Source organism: Cannabis sativa, chromosome 6 (assembly GCF_029168945.1).
Source record: "Cannabis sativa cultivar Pink pepper isolate KNU-18-1 chromosome 6, ASM2916894v1, whole genome shotgun sequence".
Lineage (NCBI taxonomy): Eukaryota > Viridiplantae > Streptophyta > Magnoliopsida > Rosales > Cannabaceae > Cannabis > Cannabis sativa.
The window spans coordinates 49351278-49366049 of NC_083606.1; positions in this window are offsets into that span (position 1 = coordinate 49351278).

Sequence of the window (14772 nt, forward strand, 5' to 3'; positions counted from 1 at the left end):
ACAACATGATACCATCCAAAAACATACAAACAATCGTTTTAAAGTCCAAATTTCTTGCAAGTAAATCAATTACCATGGCTCTGAGGCCAGTTGTTGGAAATTATTTTACCAGGATCTTAGATCTACTCACAAGTATGTTTATTAACATCCTAAATAAGAACTTTCTAAAACGATAAATTAAACACATATAAAGTTTAAGAAACCTTACATTGGGTGCAGCGGAATAATACGACTCCTTCCGTTCAGATATCTAGCCCTTGATTCCATTCTGTAGCAGAGCATTATCAATATCTGAACCTGGATCTCTTTCTCGGAATCTTTGATGCTGAAACTCCTTTTGCTGAATGTCTTTCTTCACGATCTTCCTCACTATGATTGAGGTATCACTTGATGTGTGTGGGCACTACTCATACACTAAGGTAGTTCGAAATTCAAAGGAAGAGAAAGAAGAAGTGGCAGCTAAAGATAGGGAGAGAGAAGGCTCAGTTTTTTCTGATTCAGAAAGTCTCAGGAAAAAGTCTTATTTTTCTGAAGCCTTCACTATCTATTTATAGCATTCCACTAGGGTTAGATTTGAATTATATGGCATTAAAATAATGAAAAAATCAACTTAAAATACACACTAAGGTGGCCAGCCATACACTTAGTGGATTGGGCCTTGCTTTTTGCAATTTTGCAATTTCAACACCTTTTGTATCTGATTTTCTCAAAAATGCCAATTTCCTAATTCAACCATTTAAATGCCAATTCTAACTATTTAATAACTATAAATAATTGTTAAATAATATTGTCGTTTATCATATTTATTAATTGAACCATACAAAGTAGCATAATTAACAAATATGCCCCTATAAACTCTTTCTTTACAATTTCGCCCTTACTTAGTGAAAATTTCACAAATAGACATAGTCTAATTTGTGAATTATAATTGATTAATCAAAACCAATTATATGAGTCTTACAAGCAATATTATCTCAACTAGTGGGGGGACCATGGGTCTATATAACCGAGCTTCTAATAAGTAGATCAAGAATTTAGCACTAAAATTCACTAACTTATTAATTCTTCGTTGAATCCACGCATAGAACTTAGAATTGCACTCTCAGTATATAGAATGCTCTATATGTTCCACCATATAGACACATCATTAGTTATCCATTGTTATAATCCTAATTTGATCAATTATCCTCTATATGAATGATCTACACAGTAAAGGGATTAAATTACCGTAACACCCTACTATGTATTTTATCCTTAAAACACTTGACCCCGTATAAATGATATTTCAGCTTATGTGAAATGAGATCTCCACCATTTATTTTCGTTTGGTCAAGCTCGAAGGTGATCATCCTTTGCTTACTATTCGCCAGATAGAAGCTATAGATTCCATGTTTATGCTAGCGCTCCCACTCAATTGCACTACCGTGTTCCCAAAATGTACGTATCACCCTGACCTAAAAGTAGGCTTAACTAACAAATCAAAGAACACGAATAGCCTTTCAAGATTGAGCCTAATCATAACAGGATTAAGATCATTTGATCTAGGATCAACTAGGCGATATTGACTTGAATAGATTTTACGGTAAGTTTAATTAAATCTAAGTCAAAGTTCAATATCGGTCCCTTCCGATGCATACTCCATGCATCCAACCTGAGCTTTACTTAACCAATGCTCTGGAAAGAACATAGCACTTCTCCAAATGCAAGTAAACTCTGTTGTAGATTATCATATCAGTAAAACCCTGTGTCTGATAAATCTAGGAAACTTTATTCACATAGTCATGTTTACTTTCCAATGTGTTGATGGCACAATAAACAGGATCAAGTATGTGAAAAGGGTTTCAGATGAATTTATACATTATGTACATATAATCATGAAATAAATCATGTGAACCATGCAACTTTAAATGTTATTTCTGATCTATATTAATAAGTAAATCTGATTATATTGAAATGAGTTTTATTTAGGGCATAAAACCCAACAGATTGGGGTGTGGGTTAATAAATAGAATAAATTATTGGTTCAATAAATTCATACACAAGCTCGGAATATAACAAGTAAAGCAAATATGTTTGTAAAAATACCAAAAACTACACATATTTATTATTTTCCAAGGTTTCCAACATAATAAAATATAGTGTCCCGGTAGGTGAGAATCAAAGATAACATTAGTTGAATAGAGTAGTCAGCACATCTAAAATGGACACCATTTTAGCAACCTTTCATTCGATCAAAATGAGAAGCTAACGTTGTCCCGGTAGGCGAGAGTCAAGGTTATTCTCATTTTATGAGCTTCCACCATTGTTTCATATTCTGTAAGTTTATTTCTAAGTAGTCACCGTAGGGGAGAGTCTAATAGAAATTAAAACTTACAAAATACTTATCATATGAGATCTTACTGTGTTAAGTGCTTTCAACGAATAACCATCCATAAGGGGGACGAAGTCTAGCGTCTAGAGGTTATAGTGAAAATAATTAACCATTGTAAGACCAATAATGGAGATCGAATATCTCTTTGATTAAAGCTCATTATTTAAAATAATGTATTTTTAATTAATCATTTATTTTAATCTATATATTTTAATAATGAAAATTACTTAATTTAAGTTGATCCAAAATTAATTTTCAACTTTAATTTAATTTTCAAAGATTAATTTCAAAAATTCATTTATAAATAATTATAAAATTTTGAAATTATATAAAATACAATTAAATAAATACTTGAAAAAATATCTAATTTAAGTTGTTTTAAAATAACAAAATTTTCAACTTAAATAATTTTTCAAAATTTAATTAAATATCAAATTAAGTATCTTGAACTAATCACCTTAATTTGAAAAATATCCCTATTTAAGTTGATCCAGATTTAATAAATTTTCAACTTAAAGAATATTTTAAAGAATATCTGAATAACTAATTTTCTAGAAGATTCTACTTAATTATTAATTTCAAAATATTCTAATTTAAGTTGATCCAAAATTAGTTTAAAAAACTAATTTTCAACTTAAATATATTTTCTATGAAAATTCAAATAACTAAGTATCCAGAAGAATCTAATTAGTTATAACTTCTTTTATTTAATTAAATACAGAAAAATACATCTAGTTTATCTTGAATTTGAATTTCACTAAACTAAGTGTGTTTTTCTTAAATTAATTTCAAAATAATTTGATGAAAAATTAATTTCATATATTTCAAAATTAATTATGTTGCTAATCAATTTTAATAGGTTAAACTAGTTTAATTAACCTATTACAGTTATTCAAATTTGGCAAATGGGCCTTCACAATTGGGGTTGTTCATGTGAGGGAGGGCTGGGTTCAATATGTCGTACGCACTACTAATGGCCCCCTAAATCTCACACAAGGCCCAAAGGAGAGGAATTTAACCTTAATTTAAATAACTGTTATTAATTGAATAAGCCTAATACTAATTGGGCCTAAATAAAATATATCAAATGTGACAAATGTACTTAGTAACCTAGTCCATTTTAATTACAAAAATTAAATGGGCTTCTTATATGCATCTAGGTTTATACACAGGCACACTGATTTGGATAGTTCCTATCATGTTACTAGGTTTATACACAGATGAAAGAAGATTGCAAAATTTACCTATTACAAATTATTTATTTAAGCTATTGACAATGGAACCATTAGTTAAAATTAGATCATTGGATCTGTCAACAAGTTAACCATGGAAATTTAGATCAAACAATAATAGGTTTTATAAAAACAAGTTTAATAACTAAACAATATATAAAACACACACATGCAACAAATTGGATAGTTCGATATAGGATTTATTTAATTTAAATTAATTAAATAATTAAATAATTTTTGAAAAATCTAAATAATAAAATATTATTTTCGAAGATTATAAAATTAAATTAAATAATTAATTTCAAAATTAAGCTTATACATTTAAAAAATTAGGTTTTCAAGAAACCTAAATATCTATTCAAAAATATGCTAACAACTTTTCAAATTTTATGTTATTTTAAAAATAAAATTAAATATTCAATAAAATAAAATGATAAATAAATGTCATTTATCTAATTTTATAATTTAATTTAAATAAAATAACAAAATTTTGAAAGTTAGCAAAATATCTGGTTACATTTTAAAATTTCTAGATTAAAATAATCTTATTTTAAATTTCAAATAAGGTCATTTTATCAAATTAATTAAATAATCTAAAATATAAAATATCTGACCTTAAATTTAAAAATAAGATAAAATAATCAAATTTTAAAAATAAAGGTAACCAATTAAGCAAAATATCAAATTTTATCATTTTTCTAGTCAAAATCTACTAATATCTAAAATTAATTAATTTTATTCTCATAATTAGATTTGAAATTTGAAAAATAAAAATCAAAATACAAAATTATACAAAAAATTCGAAATTAATCCATGCAAAAGCATGAAAAAAATGAAAAAATTGAAAAAAAAAAACGGAAAAATTGAAAAAAAAAATGAAAAAATTGAAAAAAAAAATGAAAAAATTGAAAAAAAAATTGCATTTGGTGCGGATGCCATCCGCGCGCGCAGGGGGAGGTGACTGGCCGAGATTTGCCAAACAAGGATGCTGCACGTAGCATTTCCGCCCGCGGAATGGGGCTATTCAAACATCCTGGGCGTGTTCCTTCAGACATGCCCTGTCTGAACGCGCGTGACACCTGAGTGATCACTCGTGTCTGTGCGCGCACGTGGTGCACTCGATTCTTGATTTTTTTTTCTTTCAAATTTTACAAAAAATCATAACTAATTCAAATAAAATTGAAATTGAGTTCTATAAAAAAGTGAATTGCTTAATTTTTCCCATACTATCCAGTAAAAATAATTTAAGAACGGAAATTTAATTATTTTACGTAAAAAATTTACAAACATCAATCATTCACCAATAAACACATAGATGAACATGAATTACATCCAAATCACACATACATCGTTTTAAATCCATATTTCTTGAAAGTAAATCAATTACCATGGCTCTGAGGCCAGTTATTGGAATATCTTTTATCGGGATCTACATTTACTTACAAGTATGTTTTTAACATCCTAAATATGAATCTCTAAAACGATGAAAGTAAATACATAAAAGGTATGAGAAACCTTACATTGGTTGCAGCGGAATTAAATGACTCATTCCACTCAGATTTTTAACCCTTGTATCCTTTCCGTCGCATAGTATCACCAAGATCTGAGCCCGAAACTCCTTTAGTTATTTGGGTTCTTCACAGTCTTACACACTATGATTGAGGACTAACTTGCTATGTGTGGGCATGTACTCAATTACTAAAGGCTTGAATTTGATTTGTGAAGAAGGCTATGGAATTCGAAATTAGTAGAAGAAAGGAAGAAGTCTCATAAACCTAGAGAGAAAGAAAACTAGGTTTTTAGCTTTAGAAGCATTAGTTGGATAATGAGACCATAGCTTTCCTTTTATACTGATTTCTCTTAGGGTTAGGGTTGATTTATTTGGAATAAAAAAGTTATAAAAGTGGAGCAAAAATATCACTAAGTGGCCCACCATGAAGTGGGCCCAACACTAGTTAGATTTTTGCCATTTTTCTCAACAATTTATCTATTTTTCACAAATACCACTTTTTGTAATTTCAATCATATAAATGCAAAAACTATTTATTTTATAATTAAAATAATTATCAAATAAAATTGTCAATTATTATATTTGTTAATTAGACTCCACAAAGTCTCTTTATTAATAAATTAACCCTAAAATCCTATTTCTTCACAATCAAGCCATAACATAGTGAAAATTTATAAACTAGACATAGTCTAATTTTAGAATTAAAATTGATTAACTAAAATCAATTAATTGAGTCTTACAAGCAGTTTGTCTCAACTAGTATGGGGACCATGGGCCTATATAACCGTGCTTCCAATAAGTAGATCTAGAATTTAGCAAGTAAATTCTTTAACTTAGTAATTCCTCATTGCACCACTATAGAATTTGGAATTACACTCTCAATTATATAGAACACTCTATATCTTTCACGATATAGATACGCTATTAGTTATCCATTGTTATAATCCCAATAATCAATGATCCTCTATAGATGATTTACATTTCATAGGAATTAATTTACCGTTACACCCTTCAATGTATTTTATCCTTAAAACACTTAGCAACCTATAAATGATATCTAAGTGAACTGATATAATCACTAAAATGAGCACTCTATCATTTATCTTTATTTAGCCAGTTCGAAGGAAATCATCGTTTTATTTCAATGTTTGGGTAGAAGCTATAGATTTTGTATCTATGATTAGCGCTGCCACTCAATTAAACTACCATGTTCTTAATCTATACGTCACGGGAAGAACCCTTATAGATTAAAGAACAAAAATAATGCAATTGAACTAGAACCTAACCATCTCAGGATTGAGATCATTTGATCTAGGATCAACTAGGTGATATTGAATTGAATAGATATTATGGTAAGTTTATCATATCTAATCCAAGTTCAATATCGGTCCCTTCTGATGCATACTCAATACATCCAACCCAAGCTTACTTTGACCAATGCCCTAGAAAGGACAAAGCACTTATCCAATGTGCAAGTAAACTACATTGTAGATTATCATATCAGTTAAACCCTGTGTACTGATAAATCATAGGAATACATTTAATCACACAATCTTGATTACTTTCCACTATGTTGACAACACAATAAACAAGAATATTAGTGTGATAAGGATTTAGATAAATTTATAAATCAAATAAATAAATACATGATCACATGAACCAAATAACACATTAAATAAGTTATGAAATTAAATTTTTTCTTTATTGATAATTGAATAGAAAAAATTACATTGAAATAGAGTTTTATTTAGGGCACAAAGCCCAACAAAGATATCATAAACTTACCGTTATATCTTTCGAAGTTAATATAAATGGTTGATCTTTGGTCTATGGATCTTTATGCTAATATGGTTAGGTTCACCTTAGTTGTATTTTTATATTCTTCAAGTTGTTCGTGGAAGCTAATTTATAGTTCTGGTGGATATTTATATCTTGGGAACATGGTAGTTCAATTGAGTGGGTGCGGTAAACATAGATATAGAATTTATAGCTTCTGTAAGTATTTAGAAGTGAAATGATGATTTCCTTCGAGCTTGGCTGAATAGAGATAAATGCTTGAGGCCTCGTTTCAGTAATTATATTAGTTTATAGAAGTATCATTTATAGGTAGCTTACTATTTTATGCATAACATACATTGAAGGGTAGAACAGTAAATTTGTCCATATTCAGTGTAAATCATCTATAAAGGATCTTTGACTATTAGGATTATAACAATGGATAATCATAACCTATTTATATCGTCGTACATATAGAGCATTCTATATAATTGAGACTGCTATTCAATTCTAAATCTATAGTAGCGCAAGGTAGAATTAATAAGTTAGAGAATTTACTTGGTGAATTCTAGATCTACTTATTAAACACTCAATTATATAGGCCCATGGTTCCCTCACTAGTTGAGATAATACTGCTTGCAGACTCAGTTAATTGATTTTAATTAATCAATTATGATTCTAAAATTAGACTATGTCTCACTTATGAATTTTCAGTAAGCAATTGGGCCTCAACACTTTCTATTTATAGAATGCCCTCTAAGTTAGAATTGTGTGGCATTAAAATAATGGAAAAAATAAAATGGTAAACCTCTTGCATAGTGGGCGGCCCATATAAGGAAATTGGGCCTAACTTTGCAACTTTCCCATTTTGTTATTTTTCATTCCCATTTTCTCAAAAATACCAATTTTTCAATTTAACCTTTTAAATGCCAATTCTAATTATTTAATAACTTAAAAATAATTATTAAATAATATTGCTATTTAATATATTTATTAATTTAGACATATAAAGTCTCTTAATTAATAAATAAACCTACAATCTCTTTTCTTTACAATTTCACCCTTGCTTAGTGAAAATTCATAAAGTAGACATAGTCTAACTTTTAGAATTATAATTGATTAATTAAAATCAATTAACTGAGTCTTACAAGCAGTATGGTCTCAACTAGCATGGGAACCATGGGTCTATATAACCGAGCTTCCAATAAGTCAAACCGAATTTACCAAGTAAATTCCCTAACTTATTAATTCCTTATTGAATCCACTCTTAGAAATTGGAATTGCATTCTCAGTCATATAAAACGCTCTATATGTTCCACGATATACATACGTTATTAGTTATCCATTGTTATAATCCTAATTTGATCAATGATCCTCTATATAGATGATTTACACTGTAAAGGGATTAAATTACCGTAACACCCTACTATTGGGTTTTATGCCCTAAATAAAACTCTTTACAATCTGAATAGTTATCAATATAAGAAATTTGAAGTGATTTATGTTTGCATGAATTTTTCATGCTAATGGTTTAATATTTTTATTATATTTACACTCAAAATCAGTTAAATCCAGATCATATGTTTATTCACAATTACAGTATTGTCAACACAGTGGAATGTGATTGTGATCATATGAATCAAAAGACTTAGTCCCTGTTTCATCAGTGTTTTGGATTTACACTAATGTGATAATCAGCGATGATGTGTACTTACACTTGGAGTAAGTGTTATGTTCTTTCCAGGACATTAGTAAAGTATACTAGTTTCGAATGTATGGAGTATACATTGGACTTGACCGATATTGCAACTTAGTTAAGATATTATAAACTTACCGTTATATCTTTCCAAGTCAATATCAGTAGTTTATCTTAAGATTAAAAGAATCTAAATCCTGATATGCTTAGGCTCAACTCAGGAGTACTATTCATGTTCTTTGATTTATTAGTTAAGCCTAATTTTGGGTCAGGGTGATACGTATATTTTGGGAACATGATAGTATGATTGAGTGGGAGTGCTGAACATAAATATGGAATCTATAGCTTCTACTGGTGTATAGAAGTCAAGTGATGATTCCCTTCGAGCTTAGCAAATAGAAGTAAATGGATGAGCTCTTGTTTAAGTGACTAATTCTTAGATTACTAAACACCATTTACAGGTAGCAAAGTGTTTTAAGGGGCAAAATACATTGAGGGGTGAGAACGGTAAAATTATCCCATCTCGATGTAAATCATCTATATAGAGGATCTTTGATCACAATAAGATTCTAACAATGGTTAAATGAGATAGCATATCTATATCGTGGAACATATAATATGCTCTATATAAGTCTGAGAGTGCAATTCTAAGTTCTAAGAGTGGATTTAACGAAGAATTAATAAGTAGGAATTTACCTAGTAAATTCGGTTCACTTATTGGAAGCTCAGCATATAGATCCATGGTCCCCATTCTTGTTGAGAACATACTGCTTGTAAGACTCAATAATTGATTTGTGATTAATCAATTATAATTCTAAAGTTAGACTATGTCTAATTTATGAATTTTCACTAAGCAGGGGCGAAATTGTAAAGAAAAGAGATTCCAGGTTTATTTATTTATTAATAGACTTTATATGTCTAATTAATAATTAAATTAAATGAAAATAGTTTTTAATAATCCATTTTAGTTATTAAATAATTAGTTTTGGCATTTAAATGGTTAGAATTAGAAAATTGGCATTTTTGAGAAAATAGAAATAAAATTTATGAAAACTGCAAAACCAAGTGGGGCCCATTACACACACCATGGCCGACCACTTTATGTGGATTTTCAAATTGATATTTTCATTATTTTAATGCCAAATAATTCATAACCTAAACCTTGTAGTTGCCTATAAATAGAAAGTGATGGCTCAGTCAAAATCATAACTCTGAATAATCTTGTGACAGAAAATTCTCTCTTCAGAAAATTGAGCCTTTCCCTTTTCTCTTCTTTGGCCGAAATCTCTCTCTCTCTTTTCTTCTTCTAAATTTCGAACCTTAGTGATAGAGTAAGTGCCCACACACACCAAGTGGTAACTCAATCATAGATTGGAAGACTGTGAAGGATCACAAACAAAGAGAAGGACATTCGGGCTCAGATCTTGATAATACTCTGCGACAGAAAGGATACAAGGGTTAGAGATCTGAGTGGAAGGAGACATTAATTCCGCTGCATCAATGTAAGGTTTTCTTAACTTTATATGTGTTTATTTTATCGTTTTAGAAAGTTCATATTTAGGGTGTTAAACAATATACTTGTGAGTAGATCAAAGATCCTGGTAAAATAATTTCCAACACCTACAATGTATTTTATCCTTAAAACACTTAACCTTGTATAAATGATATTTCAGCTAAGTGAAATGAGTACTCCACCATTTATTTTTGTTTGGTTAAGCTCAAAGGAAATCATCCTTTACTTTCTATTCGCCAGATAGAAGCTATAGATTCCATATTTATGTTAGCGCTCCCACTCAATTACACTACCGTGTTCCCAAAATGTACGTATCACCCTGACCCAAAAGTAGGCTTAACTAACAAATCAAAGAACACGAATAACACTCTTGAGATTGAACCTAATCATATCAGGATTAAGATCATTTGATCTAGGATCAACAGGTGATATTGAATTGAATAGATATTACGGTAAATTCTAATATATCTAATCAAAGTTCAATATCGGTCCCTTCCGATGTATACTCCATACATCCGATACTGGTAAACTTTGCCAATGTCCTACAAAGGACATAACACTTTTCCAAGGTGTAAGAATACCTATCGCTGATTATACTATGTCAGTCTAAATCCAGTGTTCTGACAAATCAGGGAATAAACTTTCGAACATATAATTAAGATTATATTCCACTGTGCTCATAACACTATAATCTTTAACAAATTCATATGTTCTGGACTTAAATAGAATTCATACATTATATATACATAATCATGAAATAAATCATGTGAACCATGCAACATAAAATGTTATATCTGATATTTATTAATAAGTAAATCTGATTATATTGAAATGGATTTTATTTAGGGCATAAAACCCAATAGGGATGTGTGCCTAGTCGGGTGCTCATGCTAAACAAGGGGCTCTACTGCCTTTGCACCCGTACTTTAGGAAGGTGGCAGACTTCTTCCGTCTCTGTCCGACCCAATTCACTCCCATGGGCATCAAGTATCTATCTGCCCTGTTCATTCTGTACGCCACCCAGAAGTGGGATATGCCTTCTCCTCATGAGGTTAGTTGGTTCTTCGACTTAAAGTCTACTCCCAAATAAGGTAGGTCGGGATACTTCTACTTTTCTCAACCAGACTTCAAGTGGTTGACGGACACCGCGAACAAGGGTGTTAGCAAAATTGGGCATTTTGCTGACGAAGACTATATGGTGGAAGGTATGGGCACCACCTATACTCAGTTCCAGCAGATTCCTGTATATAACCCTCCACCCCTCACGCTTGCTCTCAGGGATAGAGCTCAAAAGCTCACTCAGCTACCGAGTGATGCTCGCAACATCATTTTGGTTACCTCTGAGGACAACTTTATGGAGTACGGGCTTTACCAGAAGGATTTCATTCCCTGGCCTATGAAGGAGAAGAAGAGGAAATCCAATGCTGGACGAGCTGATAGAGCTCATCAGGAGGATGAGCTTATTCAACTTAAGCGTGAAGCTAAGTTGAAGGGAGGTGCGAGGGCCCAACAATATGCTGATGAGCCTTTGGATCCTGAAGATGATGCTGAGGAAGAGCAGGTGACTCCGCTCAAAAGGAGGAAGAAACTTCCGGCCAAGCCCAGACCTGTTGAACATTCAATTCGAATCAGAGAGCCCAGTTTACCTTGTAACACCCTAACTAGCATAGGCGTATTACGTGATTTTTAAACATATTGTGCAGCTCGTTGCTAATCAACGAGGTTTATGGAAATCGTGATTAATTAAAAATTTTGCTTTTTAATTAAACTTATAAGATATTTATACAAAAATCCTCGGGATCCCGATTACAAAACACTTTACAAAAGTTTACTGACTAAAACAAAATACTTGTCGCCTAGCGACTAATTACAAAAAGCACTGCTGTCCCGAGGATCGTACGCTCCAGGCCTAACCGCCCCGACATGTACAATCTTCATCGGCTCGTTCTCACTGTTCCTCAGCTTTGGCCTTGCCCTTACCTGCACATGAACATAACACTGTGAGTCGACAGATTCAGTAAGAAAAGCATAAACATAATCATACATAAATCCCGGGTTAGGATCAAACGCCCATACCCCTGATCACAACCCTAACTGCCGTGTCCCACACGATTCTGAGTCCCGAACGTTCATAAGACGGTACTATTGACAAGTAACAGCCTATACTGGGTACACTGGTCATACTCCAGCTGCTAGTCATACTCTACCCTGTACCGATGTGATACGTCAAATAGTACAGAACCATCAACCCTAGTATCAGCCTATACTCGGTACAATGGTCATACTCCATCTGCTAGTCATACTCTAGCCTTTACCGATGTGATACAGTGTCAGCCTATACTCGGTGCACTGGTCATACTCCAGCTGCTAGTCATACTCTAGCCCGTACCGATGTGACACAGTCGGATGGTTCGAAGCCAACATACATATCTAATGTAATCTAACAGGCTTCCTTACATGCACGCTAAACATGTAATACATATGCATACTGTTATACTAATCTTACCTCGATTCCGAATTCAGGTGTGCCGGTCAACCTGAGTGGAATGAACTGCACGGCGGTTTAAAGGCTCCTAAACCATAACAATCACAACACTATTAAGTGATACGCTAAATCACTACCCGGGGATTTAAACTATAAACAAAAAGTTTCCCTATCAATAAAAAGCATGGCAATACCCCAAATAACATAAAAACGAGAAAAACTAGGGTTCCTGAAAATCCCCCAACCCGCAGACCGGTTCTGCAACCGGAATTCCGGTTCTGGTAATTCCTGAACCCTCATCCGGAATTCCGGTTGCACATCCAGAATTCCGGTTCCTCGCAGGATTCAACCAAAAATTCATAACTCACTTAAATCAAATCCAATTGATCCCAAACCTTCCAGACCTATTCTAAATACCCCAAAGAACAAAACCAAAGCATCAAAACAGCCCAGAACACACAGATACTAAAAATGCCATGTGAGCTCCAAGCTTTGAGTTTCAAAATCAAACTTGGCTAAAGCTCACCTACAAGCATCAAAACCCGAATAAAACTACATATTCATGCATATAAAAACTGCAGAAACTGAACTCAAGCACAACCAAACTTTACAGCAACTATTTTCACATTTTTTATTTGAAAACCATAGCTTTTGAATAACAATTCCATAACAAGGTTAAATCCCATTAACTAACAACAAAACTAGCATGAATTCACTCAATTAAACACATAGAAACCTCTGCATACAACAACAATTAACCACAACCACCATTTCTTAAACATGCAACTATCAAACTTTCTCAAAACATCATAAAACTAAAAAGAAAGCTAAGGGAAACATACCAACAACTTGAGATCAGTATCTCTTGCTAAAATTAACTTAAAATCAAAGAAAAATGCCAAAGATCCTTGCTGCACAAGGAGGCCGAAAGAGAGAGAGAGGCTAGAGAGAAAAATGGTTTTGATTTTCTTTTCTAATTAATTCTAATTTGAACATAATGGATAAATGTAAACAATAAACCTGTATTTCAGCCACAAAGAAGCCACATAAAACACATATTCAATTCACTTAGTCCACTAAAGGACAAAATAACATTGGGACAAACTGACCATTTTGCCCCTCCATACTAAAATCACATAAAGGGTACTAAAAGGGGTATTTTAGGAAATTCTAAATTCCCAGCCAATCCCGACATTCCCAATGTCTACTAAACCGTCCCGATACACTAACCTACAAAGTTGTGATTTTACTGAGCCAAACACCGAGTTCCATGTTACCGGGCACTGGAAATGCAAAATTATGAAATTTACTATATGACAGAAAATGCATTTCAGAATTCAATAATTACAGCATAAATAATTATTTAAATATCTATAAATAATTTTCCATAATTAAACATAATTAACTGCTAATTCCCAAATTAAACTAAGCGGTCTTTACAACTATTCCCCCCTTAAAAGGATTTCGTCCCCGAAATCTTACCTGAACAACTCTGGATATTGAGCCCTCATATCTGAGTACAGCTCCTAGGTTGCTTCCTCCACCTTGCTATTTCTCCAGAGCACCTTGACCAATGCTCTGGTCTTATTCTGAAGGACTTATCCTTTCTATCCGGGATCTGCACTGGCTGTTCTTTGTAAGTCATATCTGGCTGCAGTTCAAGGCTCTCATAACTGAGTATATGAGAAGGATCTGAAACGTATTTTCTCAACATAGAGACATGGGATACGTTGTGAACTGCTGATAAAGCTGGAGGCAACGCTAATCGGTATGCCACTTGACCTATCTTCTCGAGAATCTCGAAAGGTCCTGTAAATCTAGGCCATAACTTGCCTCTTTTCCCGAAACGTTTGATCCCCTTCATTGGAGATACCCGTAAAAACACATGGTCCCATACTCGGAACTCAACATCTCTACGTTTTGGATCTGCGTAACTTTTCTGTCTACTCTGTGAGGCAAGCATTCTAGCTTTTATTTTCTCAATTGCCTCATTGGTCCGCTGCACTGACTCCAGACCTAGATACTTCCTCTCCCCTGTCTCATCCCAGTGGATGGGAGATCCACACTTTCTACCATATAGTAGTTCATAGGGAGCCATCCTTATAGTACTCTGATAACTGTTGTTGTAAGAAAATTCTATCAACGGTAGGTACTTATTCCAAGAGCCTTCAAAATCCATAACAAAGGCT